This window comes from Pollicipes pollicipes, unplaced genomic scaffold (assembly GCF_011947565.3).
Source record: "Pollicipes pollicipes isolate AB1234 unplaced genomic scaffold, Ppol_2.1 Scaffold_4740;HRSCAF=5597_pilon_pilon_pilon, whole genome shotgun sequence".
Taxonomy (NCBI): Eukaryota; Metazoa; Arthropoda; class Thecostraca; order Pollicipedomorpha; family Pollicipedidae; genus Pollicipes; species Pollicipes pollicipes.
Genome location: NW_023596545.1, coordinates 24,062,872 through 24,083,291, shown reverse-complemented (window position 1 = coordinate 24,083,291; position 20,420 = coordinate 24,062,872). Strand labels below are relative to the sequence as shown.

The 20,420-nt window shown below is 53.5% G+C and overlaps 1 protein-coding gene and 1 long non-coding RNA gene across 2 annotated transcripts in view; both read left to right on the top strand.

Moving 5' to 3' along the window:
• Positions 1–1,080: 1,080 nt before the first annotated feature.
• LOC119097913 (uncharacterized) lies at positions 1,081–4,344 on the top strand. The gene is made up of 2 exons (XR_005094213.1): positions 1,081–1,161; positions 2,704–4,344. It is a non-coding gene; the product is annotated as an uncharacterized LOC119097913 (long non-coding RNA).
• A 7,364-nt stretch (positions 4,345–11,708) lies between these two features.
• LOC119098632 (connectin) overlaps positions 11,709–20,420 on the top strand; it is a gene marked incomplete at its 3' end in the record, with an annotated part of 37,579 nt that continues 28,867 nt past the window's right edge. The window contains 1 exon segment of the mRNA XM_037221602.1: positions 11,709–11,784.

The window sequence follows — 20,420 nt, the reverse complement described above, 5'->3', positions numbered from 1 at the left end:
ATGACTAGAATCACATTTGTCAAACATTTCATGAGCTGAGTCATGAGCTAATCATTTCCCACAAAGTTGCATCAGCGAGTCATATGGCTGATGTCAAATTGGCAGCACATGGAAATATGGTGCACCCTATGCAAATCCACATCTTATTTCAGTGTCAAAATTAATACAGTGCACCATAAGTTATAAAACATTTTGTAGCATCAGCACAGAATTGTTATCATAATTTCTGAACAGAAAAGCCCATGTTGTCCATCCTGAAGTTTGCCAAATCTCAGCCAGAAACCAAAGGATAAATATATATATATATATATATATATATATATATATATATAATCACACATACATATGCATATAAATGAACCACAGCTTGATATTTGACTTTGCAATCTGCATGACCCATGCATCAAGTGCTCCAATGTAAATATGGCCTGAACTTAGTTAAATGGAAAGTGGAACAGCTGAGTCACGAGCTGAGTCAGATTCCACAATCTGTGAGCCGGTCCGGAGCTGGTTCAAGACATTAGAGTCAAACCCAGGTCTGATGCTAACCACATCTCGAGACTAGCGTCCCATTCCTTGCATTACCGGGACGACAATATCTTTTCCAATACCCTGTAGTCCAGGACACATCATTATCATACCCAGCCGGTACATAACTCTTCTGTAAAGTACGCGCGAGTCATTCCAGTCACGCTTCCCAATCACTTCCCCCCCCCCCCCCCACTGACAACCCACCAATCCACCTCACCCCGCACCAGGATCAGCTCGCATTCAAATGGGAATTGAGATCCCAAACGGTGAAGGTGTTCTACTCCCGCCGAAAGAAAAGAAATTCACGACGTCCACCTCTACACATCCTCATTTCCTCTGGCCAGCCTCGGGTTACCGGGCTACTCTATTTAGGATCTATACGTACTAAACGCCGCCACTTTTAGCACATATCGGTACTAAACACCGTTTTCCCTCTTAGCACCAATACGTACTAAATATTCTCGAGGATGTGTCGCCCAGCACGCGTGGGCGGGCTTCATCAGCTCGGCGGGTGGGAACCAGGCGCAGACATGTGTATGGGGGGGGGGGGGGGCATTTGCGTTTTTGTCATAACCGGGTTGATGAAACGTTCACTGATAGTCAATAATGGCTAACGAGTTAGTCATAAAGGTATAAACTATTTTTGAATAGTAACAGGAAACTATTTGTATTATCGGAAGCTGATTAAACTTGCACCATGGAAGGAAATGTTTACGAAGCCCTGTTCAAACTGTGCTTTGAAGGCTCAGTTTGGTTTGTCTGGATGTGGTCTGGATGAATCTCACTGTTGCAGTGATTTTATGGGAATAAGGTCCTTGCTGCCATTTGTGTAACTACTGGTGGGATGTAGTGGGGATCTTCAATTTTCACCTGCCATTTTGCCTGCATCAGGCTACTCATGGGTGCATGCTTGTCATGGTTTCTCTTTCAGAACATTGTTCCCAGGTCAACTTGTCCCTCTTTAATTTAGTTGCCACATAGGCTTTGTTTTTCCCAATTTCAGTGGCATTGTAAGTAATGAAGCTCTTGTGAAGCATATGAAACATATTGTGTTGATTTCTTAAAGCATGGCAATCTTGCTTATTATGTTTACTTTTCTCAATATCCACATGACTCTGCCACATACTCTGCATCAAAGGGTGGGCTTTTAAATGATCTGACATGTTAATGAGGCTCTGTGATGTCACTTGCATGTTTGACTGTGGTACTCACCAGTTATGATAAAAAGGAAGGGTTATCCTTCACAAAGCATTACATAATTTTGAAGTACTTGTGCCTAGGCAATCTGAAGTGATAGTCCATGTATACATCCTCAAATTTTCATCAATTCTAGAAACTGCTCTGTGCATTCAATGCTACTTCCAAGGAACCAGACTGGTACTAAGAATGAAGTGTGAAAAACAAGTGTAACTGACATCATGATGAGCTAGTATTTTTAAGGGGCTGAGATTCCTTTGTAATGAAAAGAAAGCTCAGTCTGGTATGTGGTCCCTGGTCTGATCTGGCAAAAAAGAAGATAATTTTTAAACTGCTGCCTCTGCTCAGTGCATGTACTGATTTTTCCCTGTGGCAGCTATGTGCTGCACTTGATGTAATGTTAATTTTGATCAGATCCATGCAGCTGCTGATCATTTCACCCTGTGTCGATCACTGATAGTCAATAACAACTAACAAGTTAGTCAAATGGGCATTAACTAGTTTTGAATAGTAACAGGAAACTATTTGTGTTATTAGAAGCTGATTAAACTTGCACCATGGAAGGAAATTTTTAAGAAGCCCTGTCTGAACTATGCTTTGAAAATTCAGTTTAGTTTGTTGAATGGTCTGAATCAATATCACTGTCAGTGGATTTTATGGGAACCTCTGGCCATCCAGACCTCCATCATGATGTCCACAAATGCCTACTACGGCGTTAAGAGTAGCAGCAGTGAAGAGGACGCCAACGACCCTCACGTCATACACACTGGAGATGCTCTGCCGTCCGACGGCACCGACCAAACAGCAGGCTTCGTGCCGCAGGCACCGCCCCCTGAGACGCCATCACCAAAACGGGGCGAACCCTCAGCCAGGACACCACCGGCCCTGCCACTGCCGACTGTAGAGCCCCGGGCCATGGTAGACCAGGCGCCAGCCCCAGTGCCAGCGCTAGTATCACAGTCATCCTCATTCCAGGTCAACGTGGAACCTTCTCCCGTGGGCGATGATGGAGGCACGTTCCACGTCGAAATGGAAACGGGCCTGATCGTCGACAGCGACCTGAGGCCCTTCTGGGCGAAGCACCTTCAAAGTACCAGCTTCGCCCACCGTCGTGGGCTGGGACAGCCCTGGTCGCCAGCAGAGTTGGCCACCATCGATCTCGCGCGGGACGCTCATCTGGACAAGCAAGCCAAACGAGGGCAGCCCAGCAGGACAGCCAGAGCCCTGGCCTTTTTGAAGACCGGTCACGCATGGGACCTGCAAAAGAGGACGGCGCAGATGTTCATCTCGCGAATGATATAGGCAGATGCCCGAGGGCAGTAGGTCAGCCGTGGCGGAGGTCTCCATCACGGTGTGGGAGTGGTTGACCGCCCTCCCTTGAGATCGCTCCCGTCCGACAAGCCGGCGAGCGGGAAAGGCTCCCGGCACGGTGTGCCACCGAGGGAGGGTGGTCAGCCACTCCCACGCCGTGGCGCAGACTGCTCCGTCCCTCTGCTACGGCGGGCCCGAAAATCCCCGGCTGTGCCCCCGATCCGGCGGCCACGTGGCCGGCTGGAGGCAGGGGGCAGCCAAGGGACCCTCCACTCACCAGCGTGGCGAGCGGAGGCTTCCGGGGAGGGCCACTGGGAAACGGCCTCACCCCGGGGAAACCACACGCCCACCTCTCCCCCTAAGCGGCAGGCCCCAGCCGTTCCCGGTGCAGTGAGTCAAACCAGAAGCAGACAAAACGGTGGCGCGCGCTCTGGCGCGTCACCTCGCAGAGTGCGAGGCACCGGGGCCTTCAGGCCGATGGCCGACGCGCCGTTCGGCAAGCCATTTTTTGTGGCGGCGCACCAGTCGGTCGCAGATGACCTAGACGCCGCAATGGCCCCAAAAATTCCGCTGAAGGCCGATCAGCGCAGCGGACTTAGAGACGCTCGACACCTTGGGAAAAGAAAGGGGAAGAGGTCTAACACTAACGCCAACAGAAATCAAAGACCAAACCATCCTGAGGGATTCCTTGTTTTGCCACTCTGACAGGCATGATCTCTTTACAGCGAAAGGGGCCTACGCTCGTACAAAAATCAGTCGATCTAGCCGCAGCCTGCTGGCCGGTTTTGAGAAGCGCCTCGGGCTGGCGGTGCCAGACTTCAGATATGTCTTGACCTCCCAGGCAAACAGGCGCCGGATCCGTACCACCCTATACGATGCATATCAGGAGTCCGCTGACCTCGACGTGGGTATGACTTGTGCCGTACGTGCTTTTCTAAAGTTCATACATCAGCGACTCGCTGAAGTAACAAACGGCGGAGCCTGGAAGGAGATGCTGGAACTGACGATCGCCGTGCTATCGTCCGTCCTGAAGGAGAATCAGGGCTTGATGCGACAGCGCCAGTCAGCTCGGAAAGTTAAACACATGCATGAGGAGAAGCTGTCCCACGACGAGAGAGTCCTCATCAGGCGCGAGCTAGAGCGGCACCTGGCCATTGTCCTTGAAGCCGGCAAAGACTGACTGCCGACCAACCCTGTCGCCCTGCGGCATGTGGATGTCAAGGTCCACCAAATGGTGTATGTCACAAGCCGCCGAGGCCGACATCTTGAGCGTTTGCTGAATACAAATAATATTTGTGTTGTTAACACCTGGCCGGCATACCCATATATCTCTGCCATCCAGCACTACTTCAGCGATAGATCTTTCTATCTGCTCCTCGTCCCTTTTCTGTCGGTTGTCTTGGTTCGTTGAGAGCACTACATATGGGAGCGACCATTTCCCAATATGGCTTGGGATGAATGCTGCACACCCAGGCAGGAGGCCTTCGTGCTGGAACCTTCGACGTGCTAACTGGCAAAAGTTTACAGATGAGTGCCATATTAGAGTGCAGCCGACCGAAGGACGACAATGCAACGTCTCTTGCACAACAAGTGACATCCACAATTGTCGACACTGCAAGGTCTTGCATTCCCTTGACATCACCTGAGCCGCGCAGGATCCCTGTTCCCTGGTGGTCAGAGGACTGCAAGGCGGCAATTCTCAAGCGGAAGTGGGCGTTCAGGGTTTTTAAGCGTTCTGCAACGACCGACAACCTCATCGCTTTTAAGAAGGCCGGAGCATTTGCGAAACGCACAATACGTGAGGCAAAGCGTACGTCATGGAGGGAATATGTAAATGGTTTAAATCGTCACACCCCACTGAGTGCAGTGTGGCAGCGAGTTAGTCGCATTTCTGGTGGGAGCGTCTCCACTGCAGTTCCGGTGTTGAGAGTGGCGGGAATCACGATATTGAACACACAGGAAGTTTCCAACAAAATAGGTCTCGCATTTGCAGAAAGGTGCCGACATGGAACAGACGACCCACGCTTTATTCGTTACAAGGAACGAAGTGAGAAGACGGCAATCAATTTTAGAATTTCTGACTCGGAGACTTATGAGTACAACCAACCGTTCACTGTCATGGAGCTCTGCACTGCTCTTAAGAGAGCTAAGAGTGTGTCGCCTGGATTGGACAAAGTCCACAATGATATGTTGAATCGCCTAAAGAAGGAGTCCCTCCATGCCTTACTCTCACTTTTCAACTACATATGGTTGCAAGATGACTTCCCGGAGTCGTGGTGGGATGCCATTATAGTCCCGATACGGAAGCCCGGAAAGGATGGTTCCGATCCACTGCACTACCGCCCAATTTCGCTGACTTCATCCCTATGCAAAGTGCTAGAGAGGATGGTGAATGATCGTCTCATGTGGTACCTTGAAACCCACGGCTGTCTTTCCAAAGCGCAATGCGGGTTTCGGAAGAACCGATGCATTGTTGACCACTTAGCGATCTTAGACACAGCTATACGACATTATTTTAAACAAAGACGTCACACGATAGCAGTCTTCTTTGACATTGAGCGGGCTTATGATACCACCTGGCGCTATGGCATTCTTAGCAAAGTACACAGGTGTGGACTCCGAGGTCACATGGCACTCTTCATTGAAAACTTTTTACGTCGTCGATTCTTCCGCGTCCGAGTGGGTGCCATGCTATCTGATCGCTATGAACAAGAGAACGGTGTTCCTCAAGGGAGCGTCCTTAGCGTAACCCTGTTTGCGCTGATGATCGATGATATCGCCGACTGTCTGCCACCTACCATCAGTCGGTCACTGTTTGTGAACGACTTTGCCATCTGGTGTGTGGCATCCACAATGACGTCTGCTGAGAGGCAGCTTCAGTTATGCCTGATTCGACTAACTGAGTGGAGCCTTGAGAATGGCTTCAAATTTTCGACCACCAAGACTAAGTGCATGCACTTCTGTTCACGGATTAGAGGCTGTAGAGACCTGGAGTTGCGACTGTATAATGCCACTGTCCCAGTTTGTAAAGACATTTGTTTCCTGGGCCTCACGTTTGACCGTCTGCTCACGTTTAAGCAACACTTTAAGATGGTTAAGACTAAGTGTCTCAAGCGCATGAACCTCATGAAAGTAATGTGTCGTATGACCTTTGGAGCCCACAAAAGCACGCTGTTGAACCTGTATAGGGCCTTAATTCGATCAGTCATCGATTATGCTAGTCCTGTGTACGATAGTGCTCCTACATCTTCAAAGCAGGTTTTGGACACAATCCACCATACATGTGTTCGTATAGCCACTGGGGCGTTTCGTACGACCCGAACAAGAAACTTGCTGGTGGAAGCGAATGAACCGCCCTTGCCTCTTAGGAGACAACGACTTACTTTGAATTACGCTATAAAGGTTTCACAATTTCCGGATCACCCAGCCTTTAAGTTCATCTTCTCTCAGACGTTGGTCCGTTCTTTCTTGAGGGGGCGGCCCACGTCATCGCGGCCGATGTGCCTGCGCGTCCGGGACTGGCTAGACGAGTCGCTTATTACGCTGGATGACATTGCCCCGCACACTCTGCGGGACCCAGCTCCGTGGAGACGTCTGAGTATTAAGTATGATTTGGAACTCTGTCAGCATCTTAAAAATGGCACTTCACCACGAGAGTTCCTCACGCATTAGTTGGAACAGATCTCACAATACGCGAACTCATTACAAATATTTACCGATGGGTCCAAGGGCTCAACAGGAACGGGTTGCGCATTTGTTTGCGGTGACCATACCGTAGGTCTATGCCTTCCGCAGCACCTGTCAGTTTTTTCCTCAGAACTGTTTGCTATTTTAGCAGCGCTTCAGTACGTTGCTTGTCGTCCTGAAAGGGATGTAGTCATTTTGACCGACTCACGTAGTGCACTTTTATCATTAGACCCGACGGCGTTGGTACGTGACCACTCATTTTTGACGCGCTCAATTTGGGAGGAACTGGAATGGCTGGACGACACTTCCCGCCGTATCACATTTATGTGGATCCCCAGCCACATAGGAATAATGGGAAATGAAAAAGCCGACGCCGCAGCGAAAGCTGCGGCGTGTGAGAGAAACCCAATACCAATTTATGTACCCGCTCGAGATCTGAAGACAGTCATTTCCAAATACGTCCGCAATACGTGGCAGCCATGTTCGACCAACATGTTCACGCTTTCAGGGAAATCAAGCCCCAACTGGGTGATTGGGAATCCTCCCATTGCCGAAGCCGCTTCCAGGAAGTCGCCCTTTGTAGGCTCCGGTTGGGTCATACATATGTAACACACTCGTTTTACTTGACGCGTAGGGATGTGCCACGGTGTGATAGATGCGGGGACCGGGTTGTCTGTTGAACATGTGCTCGTCTCATGCCGGCGCCTTGAGACGGAGAGGCGACGATTTTTTCCTCCTGCGCCCCTTCATCGGTTACTCGGTCGGGACCCATGTGGTGATCTTGGAGATATACTCGCATTTTTAGCACACATTGACTTTGACGTTATTTTCACTCACCCCTCAGTGTAAGTGCGCCAGTGATACTACCTGTTATTAGCTGACAACATACTTATCGCGTCGTCGCAGAGGTAGATAACCGTCTTCGAGTGGGCGCAAAATGGCCCTGATGCCGACGCGCCCTTAAAAACCAAATCACCACCACACCATCAGGGACAAGATCAGGTGTGTTCCGCTACGTCAGGGTGCCAGAGTTTTCTAACGCCCACAAAGTGGGAAACCACTACACCATAAGCCACGCGGGTGGGAAAACAAAGCACGTGTATCGCGCTGTCAGCAATGTCATCTCCACGCGGCTTTACCGTGCGATGTCCTTCTACATGATCCCCCTACCCCACCACCCGCTGCACGAGGGGGAGTCGGACGAAAGACTCCTGCCTAAACTCAGCATGTACGATGAGAAATTCCTGAAATTTGACATCCCCTCCATCGCCCACCTGGACTACCCGAAGCTTATGCGCGGCAACCGTGGCCGCCGGCACCGTGTGGACCTGACGCATTCGCTTGACGTCAAGGGTGCGCTGGAGGGAAGAAACTGCAATCAGGCAGCACGTTACCGCTGTTATAGTCTTAGCACGGCTATGCGCTACTACGACGTGATGGAGGACGGCAGAAGACCCCACGCAGTGCAGCCGGCAATCCTCAAGTCTGCCAACAGACACTACAGTGTATCAAGTTCGAGTGAGGACTCGGGTGACAAGGACGGACACCGATTCGAGAAGCCAGGCACGACCTGTGCGGTGGAGCGAATGGAGGGGGGGGGGGGGGGCGTCATCGGTTCATGAGGAGCATGAGCCGGAGCCCCCGGCCCCTGCCGAGCCAGCGCACCTGCCGGACCCAGTTAGCGACAAAGCCCCAGCGCGCGCCCAAGGCCCGGAGACAACAGAGATTCCGGGTTGCAGTTATCATGGGCAGCTCGCGGACGAGACCGGATTTGAAAACATAGAGACGGAGTCGGGCCTCATCCGATGAGAGTCTGCGCCCTTGCAGCGGTGAAGCGGCTCCTTGACCCCGCCAAGGGGCACCACCGCATCGGGCGGCCATGGACGCCAGGAGAACTCGCGACATTGGATCTGGCGAAAGCCAAGGGGATCGGGAAGTCTGGAGCCAAGAGTAAGACTGCAAGAGCACGAGACTTTCTGGCCGCGCGTCCGGGCTGGAGTATCGATACCCGGTCGGCGCAGCAGTTCCTAGGAAGAATTGCCCTTAGGCCAACCTTCATCCTGCCAGGTCGGCGGGTGAAGAAGGCCCCCCGGGCGCACCATCCGGTAACGCCGGGGGCGGCTGGCGGCTGCCGTTCAGGGAGAGGCGGCGGTTGTGTGGACCCCCGGGCGGAGAAGGCCGGCCACAGGGCCTCCCCCCCCCCGGATGCCTCTGCCCGCCACTCCAGCGGGCGGAGTGGTGGGCACCCCCGGCTGCCCTCTGCCCCCGGCCGGCTACGTGCCGGTCGGTTCGGGGGCATGACCAGGGGCTTATACAAATTTGATTGTAAATAGTTAGGACCCTCCCGATGGGCACCATCTTAACGGGGTTGGAGGATTGCGTGCTACCCAGTGACCTAAGGGCGCCTTGGTAGCCTGGATAAGAGTGCCCAAATTTGTATGCTTTTGTGGTGTTCTGTTTGGTTTTGCAAATGTTCATTTGTTCTTTGTGTTGAGTCATCATTGATGTTGTTCATGTATATACATATGTATGCATATCATGTTTGTATGTACGTGTGCATGTACACATATATGGATTATGCAGGTATGTATGCATGTGTTATGTGGTGAATAAAAAGTGCGTGTCTGTGCGCGTGTATTTCTTCGATTTTCGGTCTAAAACCACTATCGTTTAGACAAAGCAACCGCAAATCAAACAACAGTCCACTGGACCATTGTAAAGTGACGAGCGCCGGTGATGTATTTCGTCCAGTCATTTAACGCGTGATTTTGTCGGTTTATTTATCATAAATGTAAAAGCAGAGTTGATCTCGCGGTAGCGTCTGGCGTACGTCCTAGTTCTAGAGGGCAAATACAAGTAATTTATATGTATATAAATGTATATATATATATATATATATATATATATATATATATATATATATACGTAAAGTATATGTATATGTAGATACGTCATATCCGGCAATTTTGGGCGGATGGGGGCCATTTCACTGTCAGGGGATCCTTTGTCAACCCTGTGCCCCCCTTGTCAAGGCTCTGGCTGCGCCCCTGGCGTACCTGAAAGCACAGTGCCACCGCACAGCGTTTTAGGGCCTCTCATGAGTCTTTACTTTCAGCAGGCAGATAACACACCAGTTGGTTCTTGATGCCATGAGGAATGATTGGGCTTATGTTTAGAGAGCCCTAAAGTGACATCAGCTTTAAACTTTCAGGAGTGCTTGAGGCTCTGGGGTGACTTGGGCTGTGTCATTTCCCGTGATCTTGGAAGCTGGCTATCTTATTATGTCACCGTTTTATCGCCCATGACCGCGTGTCCTCGCATGAACATCGGGACTGTCAAGCGTCTGATATTAGTTTTGAACAGCGTTATGAGCGTACCTGGACAACAACGCCTAAGAGTCGGGGCAGGAACAGTTGGGGTGCATTTACGGGTTCAGGGTACGCAGGCTAACATTCTCGAGCCTGCACAGGCAACGATAGGTGGCAGCAGAATCGCTTTAATCGGTACAGGTGGCAGAGTGGGCACTGAGCGAATGTGATAGCTTTGCTAAGCGCGACTGAATATCTAAAATTGCAGAAAGATGCCTTCGACTAAGCAGGCAGCAGCTAAAAATCGACAAGTGTCAAGAGGAGACCGAGCACGGGTTCAACCACAAATGCTGATGTCTTCAATTTGTTTCCGGGTTCCAAGTTCACCTTTCCCACCGTGCGTGCGTCATAGGTTCATACCAAAACCAGTGTTCTTAAGATTTTAAGCACGAGTCCAAGCTCATGAGCTCTTACGGGATCACAGTGTTGAATGCCAGCACATTAAGGCTGTCCGGGCTGAAGGTCTCTGAGGATATTGCTTTCGAGAAATACAGCGTTATTATGACCAACACAGAAATCTAAATTGATCCATACAAATCAATTCTGAATGTTGTATCTTGCAGCCAGAGTTTATTTGCAACGCCAGTTGATGGTGAGGCGGTTAAGATTTGTCTACACGCAGCTGCTGGCAGCTGTTGCTTTCATGGCCATCCTCATGCAGACTTGTGTATTGGTATACGGCGCTGAAGGGATGGATGAGGCGTTGCGAGCATGCCCTCTGTCAATTTGCTTGGCTCTGCAGAGGACAGGATATGCATTATGTATAGCGCAGCTGGCCTAACGCGCCTGGCCTGTACGAAACGGTATCTTCAGAGTAGTTGCCATGGTAGTTACAACGCCTTATGGCACTGTTGTCTGTCCATATTTGGTTTCGGGGTATTTCACATTGCCAAAACACAAATATAGTTCCATGTTCCCTGCAACTATTGGGGCCCAGATCCCACCAAACATACTGGTGGTTACGTCCATGACAGTGTCTACCAACAAAAGCCTGCACAAACCCTTGGATAAGCCATAGAAATATCAGGCGTTCGCACCCGGGTATCGGCAGCTGGTACAGAATCATTACCGGCAAATGGTGGTAATGCACTTACGCTTGACCTGATAATGTCGGAGCGCAGCCCACACCAGTGCGTGTGTACCGACAAGAGTGGTGCATACGCAGGGTCGCCGCTTGCCTTTTCCGCATTCTTGCATTTGTAACGGCTTACCTCTGGCCTTTTTGGACCGCCATCTATCGGGATGAGATCCGGCATTTTCAGATCATTGGTTTCGCACGGTCGTAAAGAGGAGACTGTTTCCCGTTCCGGCACGTGCCACACAGCCCACACATATTCGTCACCCACGGCGAACGCCGTGAGTGACGTGGTGTGGCAGTCAGCAGCAGTGTGGGCGCAACCAAACCAGCCCGCGCCTCACATACCTCCCATGCGTTCTGTGCATGACCTCACCCCGTGCGGTCGGCGCCGCCCCTGACACGTGTGTGACGTCACCAACCGGCCAGGGGAGGGGGCTGACATCAGCAGTCGTCGCGTGGGTCAGCAGCCAGCGCCGGCGGCGCCGCGCGCTGTGACGTCAGGGGGCGGCGGCGGCGGCGGCGGCGGCGGCGGCAGCACCGGCGCAGTGCGGCGCCGGTAGACGGCAGGTGTGGACGTCCGCGCACCGGCCCGACCCGACACACGGACGCGAGGTGGGTTACAGAGCCGTGCGCTGGCCGCCGCACCGGCTCCACGTGGCTACATCCCGCTCGTATAGATCAGTGTGACTTTCATCGATGTTGGGGTCTGATGATCGCAAACTGCTGTGTATTTTACTGCGTGCAAATTGCAACGGTCAGCCATAATTTGCAAGTCAAACCGGAAGTGGCTCTTTGGTAGATTGGTTTCTCGCCGTTGTGGCAAACTAATCGCGTAACCCGCTAATCGTGGCCGAGTTTCGGAGCGTCATCGCCCAATGATTGCTTCCCCAATGATTTCCCATTCGTAGTCGATAGTCGTGCTCCAGTCGCTGTCCGAAGCGAAGTGGTGCCCGAAGCTGTGCGGGTGGTGGGAAAGCGGAATATGTCTCAGTAAAAAGCTCCAATCCTCCAGCGTTACGCATAGCACAGGGAGCGTTTGTCATCCTAGGGCATGTGACTTGAATTCCGCTCATTTGGCAAGACACATTGGTCCCGGCACATGCCACCAAATTGCTGGCACACATACACGGCCGTGCAGGAGCAGGCACTCATCACCAGCTGCCATTGTGCCGCCTCGCCTAGGTACGTCGCCACATAGCAGGCATACATGCACGGCTGTGCAGGAGCAGGCACACACAGGAGCAGGCACCAGCTGCCATTGTGCCGCCTCGCCCAGGGACATCGCCACATAGCAGGTCCATTTGAAAACTATTTAATACGCACAAATGAATAACCTAAATTCATCGGCCGCCACACCTGCTCAGAAGTTAACATGAGACCAGATCGATGTGTGCAATCCAAGTGCACATTTTGCAGCCGACGGCGATCAGCTATGCGGGCACCTCATGCTGCTGTCTTGTAGTTTGGTCCATAAACTACCACGCTGTCGCATGTCACGGCGCCGTGGATGCCAGGTGTTACTACCTTGGTCCACAGTCGCGCATGAACCATTTATGTGGCACCTGTGACCGGATCAATGCCGCAAATAGATCATCCCATCTGGGCATACGCCCAGTCCATGCTGTAGGCCCAGTACCCATGAAGTACGTGTAGCTGCGTCGTACGACGACTGACTTTTGCCTCGCCTGGCTTCTCATTATTCCAACATTACACGTTATCCGGGCTGGATATTTGTGGTGGGAGCGGGACAGGACATCGGGTCCCTCCGCGGGGGGGGGGGGGAGCGGGGCAGCACCTCGGGTCCCTCCGGGAGGGGGGGGGGGGAGCGGGGCAGCACATCGTCTGCCCTGGTCGGGTCGTGCACCACCGTGAAGTCTCATGGGAAGACCACACGAGGGTGATCCGCCCCGCGCTGCCCGAGCACCGCTCAGAAGGTGCCAGGAATTTCTTTGTCGTGGTGTTGGTGGCCCTGTCCGCTGCCGTCTATCGGAGCTGGCTACGCTTTGCTATCCGGGACGCACGCGCGCGCCCACGCCGAAAGTGCGTGCGCCGTTTGTTCTGAGATAGACCGCGCCAATTCGGATAAGGGCGGCCATCTGTGGGCGCGGCCATCCCCGGACCAGCCTGTCGGCACCTGAGCGCACGTGCGTCGTCCTGCCGATCCGCCCCGGTCGTTGAGCTTGGGAACCCGACCCCTCTGGTCTGCGTAAAATCGGGCTCAGTTTGCGTCAGGTCACGAAGTCCACTAAAACCGAAATCAGGTAGTGTCAAAATCATACATCATTAGATTGTTAAGATATAAGATAAGTGCTGTATATCACTGGAACACTCAAAAGCGAATGACGCGTCACGACGGAAAACCTATCGCTGAGCACAACAAAACAGCCGATACGCCTTAACACGCGTCCAGTTGGCCGGTTAAATACCATCCGCTCAGGGGAGGGGGGGGGGGGTTGACCCAGTTAGACCTCGGAAGATAAGATAGCTAGAAAAGCTAAATTTGAAGGGTGGGCTAGCTTTGGTATGAACTAACTCATGCCACAATTCCAGGTTCTTAGCTCATAAGGTGACCAAAAACCTATGAAATTGCTGATATTCTTTCCATTCAAATCGACGCCAGGAATTTCGCTATGCGCTATGCCTCTAAACAAAATGCTGACCCGGGTCATATTAGTTCAGTGACCTTATCTGACCTTTAAAAGGCTATGGAGTATGTCTGTTGCGGTCGCTGTCAATCATAAATTCGAAAGGAGCAACAAGAGTTGTCCTTTAATGCAGCCCCTCGAGTAAAACAAGCCCCTCGAGTAAAAGGTTAGTTTTGACCTCGTGTGACCTTCATACCCCACTGTCGGCCAATGACGTTTGTTCATTTTAGATTCAGTTGGTGTATTGCGCAAGAAGCTATCCCAGATATGTTTGGCATCGTCTAGCATTCCGTTACCGCATCAGACTCAACGGTTCCTTAGAAATGGCCCTCGCTTAAAGCGAGGGCCATTTCTAAGGAACCAAGTCATAACAATCAAGCAGATGAAAGCCTGGCTTTCATCTGCCATAATCCAGCGACTCTATAAGTTATATCTAATTTTTCACACCAAGCGATTTGCTTTCAGTTGCCAACAGGTGAGCACAGTTTACATTTCAATCATTCTACAAGAACCTTCGGAGGTTAAAATTGTTTCCCATCCCACCCAGCGCGTATTAAATTCGGCTTCGATGTCAATGATCATGACAGCAAGGCTTCATGCAAGGGGTTCTGATCACCCACGTGTGTATAAACCCGATGGCCATCGCAGAGGTCATGACTCGCTGCAAGAAAGGTCTTGCGAAAAGACATGTCATCAAAGCTCATCTATGCATTCCGTGATGTGTGAATATTTACGGGCGTAAATGTCTAGAGTGAAGCGCTTAGCCCCAAACGCAGTGCGACATGATGGCCGACGGAAATGCAATCGAATATGTGGGATGTATGTTGAACACCCTACTCGCTCCGTAACACCTGGCTAACGTTAGGTCAGTACCCTTTGGAGTGGCCATCATGGCGCCAGAACACTGACTGCTGGCGACCGTCGTTGCTGTTGGTCAGTCTCACCCACCTGTATGCAAGTCACTCCGTGACGGGCAAGTCAAAGTGTGCCTAAGCCTTCTCAATGCAGTTTAGCAGTTGAGACCAAAGCAAAGTCATGCCTGATTTTCGATGGAGTTGAAATTCGCTTCGAAATGAGCCGTCTGCAAGAAGAACAAACATCAAAAGCCTTCCTTGGAAACTTTCTTTGAATAGGAGTCAAACTTGAGCTACAGGATGTGGCTGAAATCAAAACGCGTCGAAACATTACCGAGCAAGTAGTTCTTAAATGCGTTTTGTGAATCCTTGGATACTGTAAATGGGCCATATGGAAAAAAAATATAATGTTCAATATTGGCGCTTATGCATTGCATTCCCAATGTTTGACATATTATTGGAATCGGGGGGGGGGGGGGGGAGGGCGTTTTAAGCGGGGTTAGTTGCCGACATCCGGAACACACCAACCAGTTATGCCACTCCAGCTCAACAGCTTATTTTGGCTCTGGACGTTTCGTTAGACGAGATCGCTAGGGACCCTTTGCTTTTCATGCAGTGTTATGTCACAATAGGCATGTGGCATGGATACGTCCCTCGTTACATCAAAGCATTCATCGCTGAAACTGACTCCACTATTATCGAATCCCAAACTTCCTAGCGATCAGTTCCTGTTCTGGGTCAGGGTGTTGAATCAGAGCTGTCTTCCTCAGTCCGCATCCGCGTCGACTCGAACTGCCCCGAGTTTCTCTCCGTTTAGCTGGTATCAACATACGCGGCATGTGGAGGGGGATGGATTTGCGCGGAGTCGAGCGCTGGTGTGATGTCAAGCCAGTAGGATGGTAAAATGGACAGGTGATCAAATGTCGTGCAGTTCACGCGTGGTCTGACACAAGACAGGCACTGCGCAGGTCTGGTGCCAAGCTACCAGGGTGACGACGGCTCCCGGTGATCGCGCCTCGCGTGCGGCTCATGCCGGGTCCAAACAATACCAGCAGCGGTCCTGAGCAGTCGCGCCATTCCCGTTCATCCCGGCCTGACTCGTCCGCGTTGTTTTAAATCGGGGTCTCATGTCTGGGGCTTAACTCGGATGTACATGGCGTTAACATGCTGATAACAATCCCCGCGGTCTGGCGACTCTGAATAAGCGCTCGGCCGTGTCCAGGAATCCGCTGAGCATCGCATGGGGACGGAGCGGTCTGTCCGCGGTGTTAGCCGAGCCTGTCCGGGCCGCCGGTCAGCCCCATAGCCGAGCCTGTCCGGGCCGCCGGTCAGCCCCGGAGCCGAGCCTGTCCGGGCCGCCGGTCAGCCCCATAGCCGAGCCTGTCCGGGCCGCCGGTCAGCCCCGGAGCCGAGCCTGTCCGGGCCACCGGTCAGCCCCGAAGCCGAGCCTGTCCGGGCCGCCGGTCAGCCCCGGAGCCAAGCTTGTCCGGGCCACCGGTCAGTCCCGGAACTTGAGCCTGTCCGGGCCGCTGGTCAGTCCCGGAGCCCAGCTGAACCGAGCTGAGCCGGACCGCGCCATCCCGGCGCTCGAAGTCACCGGGCCGCTGCCTCCGCTGCCATCAGAGTCAGCGCTCCGACAGGCGCTCTCCCGCGTTACCGGCGCCATCACCAGCCACCATTGACGGCTGCCGCTCGGTATTCGCCGCGTCCGCTCCAGCGCTGTTCGACTGGTCATCCGGACGGCGGTGCGGACACGCCGCCGCCCGCCGCGTCCGCCGTCGGTCCGTCGGCGGCGACGGTGGCTCTTCTCGGCCCGACGGCGACCGTACGTCGTCACCAAACGACCGCCTCGGCCGGGCGGCCGCTAATACGGCCATCGGCGGCCGGCCGGTCGCCGTTTATGGTCCTGGCGCGGCCCGGCGGCCCGGCGGCGGCCGCTCGGAGTCTGCCTCGCTGCCTCTCGGATGGGCCGACGCGGCGCGCGCAGGGCGCCGGGTGGATCCGGCCCGTTGCGAGCGCCGCGCCAGAGCAGGTGGCGACCATCGACGCGTGCGCTGATTGGGGCTGAAACCACGCTCCATATGCACGCGGTGAGGAACCATGACGACCGGTTGGTTCCCCATCAGGTGGTAACTGCTGGATGCGAATGCGCTGTCTGTGTCGGAGAGGCGACCAGACCGCTACCGGGATCTGGTGTACGGCACCAGACCGGCATGAGATCTCCTTTCCCGGTGATAGAAAAGGTGGTGCCAGAGTAACGGGAAGGGGTGATGCAGGTCCATGATTATTCTGCCAGGTGTCCGAGTGGCCGCATGGCTGAGAGGGGAGCGGATGCTGCCTGCTCCTATAATCGGCTCCCGCCACGGCCTTCTCGCTGATGAAAACAAACGGGTTAAAAGTGGAGCCAGACTAAACCTCCATGAACAGTCTCCGTTATACCCGTGGGCAGCACTGCGATGATAGAAATGATGTGGTATGTCTCGAACAATCATTTTTAGCTAGGCGAACGTTTGGTGCCCAAAGCGCAACTACCACTCAGAGAAATACAAATAGGTATCGGTGGGTTGTATCAGCTGCGTCCAGCAGTGTGGGCATGACAGGGCCATTGTAGCCGTCAGCTCGCGGGAGGGTCGATAATGCGCTAATGGTGCCCGACTCCCTCCGATCGTTAGGATAAGCACGCGACCCGATCGCCGCCGTACTGTCCGAGGGCGCCAGATGTCAGGCGAAGGGTCACCTTTCAGAGCACCACTCTGTGGATGGGCGTGCAAGACAAGGAGGTCCGACACGCGGGGATCTAGAGCGCAACGCCGTCCCAGAGAGGCGACAATGGCCGCCATTCACGAGCCATTGTAGTGAACGGTCTTGGAGACATTCCTGGGCCATGTTTTGATAAGCTGGAGACCGATGCGTGGGCCTCCACAGGCCAAAGTGCGGCGATCCTGACGATAGTCGTCCAGTGACCCAGCATGAGCGTCCTTTCTCGATCTGATAATATTTTTCAAAATCACCCGATACCACTACATCCATCAGTCAAAATAGACGGAGAGAGAGAGAGAGAGAGAGGAGAAGAGAGAGAGAGAGAGAGAGAGGAGAGAGAGAGGGAGGGAGAGAGAGGAGAGAGAGAGAGAGAGAGAGAGAGAGAGAGAGAGAGAGAGATATATATATATATATATATATATATATATATATATATATATATATATATGGTGTGTGTCTTTCTCTGGCCTCGAGATTGTCGCGTCGAATCTATGCGGCCCTAGGTGGATCTGTTATTTTTTTGTCGTTGCTGGTGTGCTAAGCGCTACAGTGCTGGAAATTTTCAAGTGTGTTTAAATTATGCACCCTTTGATAATAACCTTAAGCGTACCAATGACAAGTGTTTTGCAGCTTAACACACCAGATAATCTAGAGGATAACAACTTCGGGCGTTACGCAAGCCAAGTGCTCGCGCCTTTTGTCCCGCAGGGCTAGAAACGTCACGATAAAGCTTGCCCCACTTGTCTTTTGAGGAGGTTTCTCCACGCTAGCGCTATCCATCCCTGAACATATCTTCCAGTCGCGTGTAAAGTCAAGACCCGATCGTTTGAAATCGCGCCAGACAGCCGTATTCCGAGCGCCTACTGCCCGAACGTGACCGGGCTGGGATCCGAGGGAACCGCCACCACTGACCTTCCCGGGCTGGGATCAGAGGGAGCCGCCACCACTGACCTTCCCGGGCTGGGATCAGAGAGAGCCGCCACCACTGACCTTCCCGGGCCGGGATCAGAGGGAGCCGCCACCACTGACCTTCCCGGTGCGGGATCAGAGGGAGCCGCCACCACTGGCCTTCCCGGGCCGGGATCAGAGGGAGCCGCCACCACTGACCTTCCTGGGCTGGGATCAGAGGGAGCCGTCACCACTGACCTTCCCGGGCTGGGATCAAAGGGAGCCGCCACCACCGTCCTTCCTGGGCTGGGATCAGAGGGAGCTGCTACGACTGACCCCATAGGGCCGGGATCAGGGAAGACACCACCTATGGCCTTTCTTAGTCAAAGTGTGTCGTCGGCCTTATAAATCTTAACACGAGGTCGGACTGCACCCATCACGTGCGCGTTCCGATGCGTCAGCCAGGGCCTCCGGCCACTTTTGGAGTTGTGCAAGCGTAGATCCCCGGACCGTAATGTCTCAAGGTCAGCCGGTGGGTCAGACGGTTCGGCGCACCCGTCACTGACGTGTTCGACCGGCTCCACACGTGTCAGATGACTGGTACCAGCTCCTTACGTGTCCCAGCCTGTCGGCGCCGCCTGTACACCGTGGCCGGCCAGACACGTCCGCCCAGCGCCCAGGGGGACGCGACTGGGTCAGGGTACACATGCCAAGACAAACCCAGATGACGTCATGGTTTCTGCGAAAGCCCTTACGTGGTGCCGCCTACAGGGCTATGCATGCTCCTAATTCTCCTAATGGTCTGTTTTCTTTGTAAATAATGGCCCCACGCTCCTGTTGACGCTTCAAAATAGATGTCATCGAAGCGATGATGGAACCGATGGCTGCCATACATTCTGCCGCAGGGTTACAACCTTTCACGACCTCGACTGCGCGTGGCTGAATGGGTTGCGCCGGTGTTTTTGCTGGCTTGTAGCGACGTTCTGGATGTCTTCTGCCAGCAAGGTCCCGGATGAAAGAACGTTTGTGTTTGTTAAGCCTGGGCAATCTACGCAATGGCACATACGATGTGTTGAGGGCCTACTGGACATAGCTAAGGGCTTTAAATCTACGAAATAACTATAAAAGAGCACTGCTGCCTTTCTAAGTTTGATCAAAACCTCGCAGCTAATTTCTGAGTTTCTGCGTGCAGAGCATTAGATGGCAGAGTATATTGAGCGCAGGGTGTTGGCGGAGAGTTTCTGAGCTGCTATCTCGGTGAGACGTTACAAGCAGCCTCCGACTGCAGTATTCCAACAGCGTGGTGTTAATTTGTCGCTGGCTGATTACTCAGTGTTCGCGTCAAACTCCGTCCATTAATTTGAGGATCAGCACACTGTGGTGACGTTATTAATGGTCAGTTGGCTCGGTGTGCGCGCCAGCGCCTGAACGCAGCCGTTAGCCGCCGTGGGCCCGCGGCTGGCCATGAGCCGGTGTGAGAGGGCGGACCAGCCCCGGTGATGTACGGAACTGGGCTGCGCCGCCTCCTCACCGCGCGCCGCCTCACTTCAGATCCAACCCGGCCCATACACTGAAGGTCGCGGCTCGGCAACGACTCAAATCGAATCAGTGCGTTCGGAACGGGCGGTGAATTGGTGCTCCACTGACCTCCACGCAGCCACTCTCAGTGGAGGATCCCCTCTCTCCCTCTGGCCGGTCCGCTGCGGCCTGGCGCAGCTGTGCAGAGCCGTTTGCAATGGTCACACGCCACACCAATGAGGGCCTGGAGGCTACGGAGTCCGTGCCCAGCCCTGGCCGGTAGGCACGGGACGCTCTGCCGACGGGCATCACGTCACCACGCGGAGGAGCCGCCGCCGCCGCCGCCGCCACGGAGCAGTCGCCGCCGCCGCCGCGGACCGCACGCGGCCGGCCGGCGCAACGCTGGCTGTGACAGCCCCGCCGCCGGCCCTGTCACGTTGTCACGTTGAATGACTGGGGCGCCAAGGTCTCGCTCGAGCGGCGTGCAGACCGGCTGTGGTGCAGGGCGGGCCCGTCGGCCGGCCACGTGACGCCAGCGGCGTCCGTCGGAACGGTCCGATTTGTCTGCGGTACGCGGCTGGAC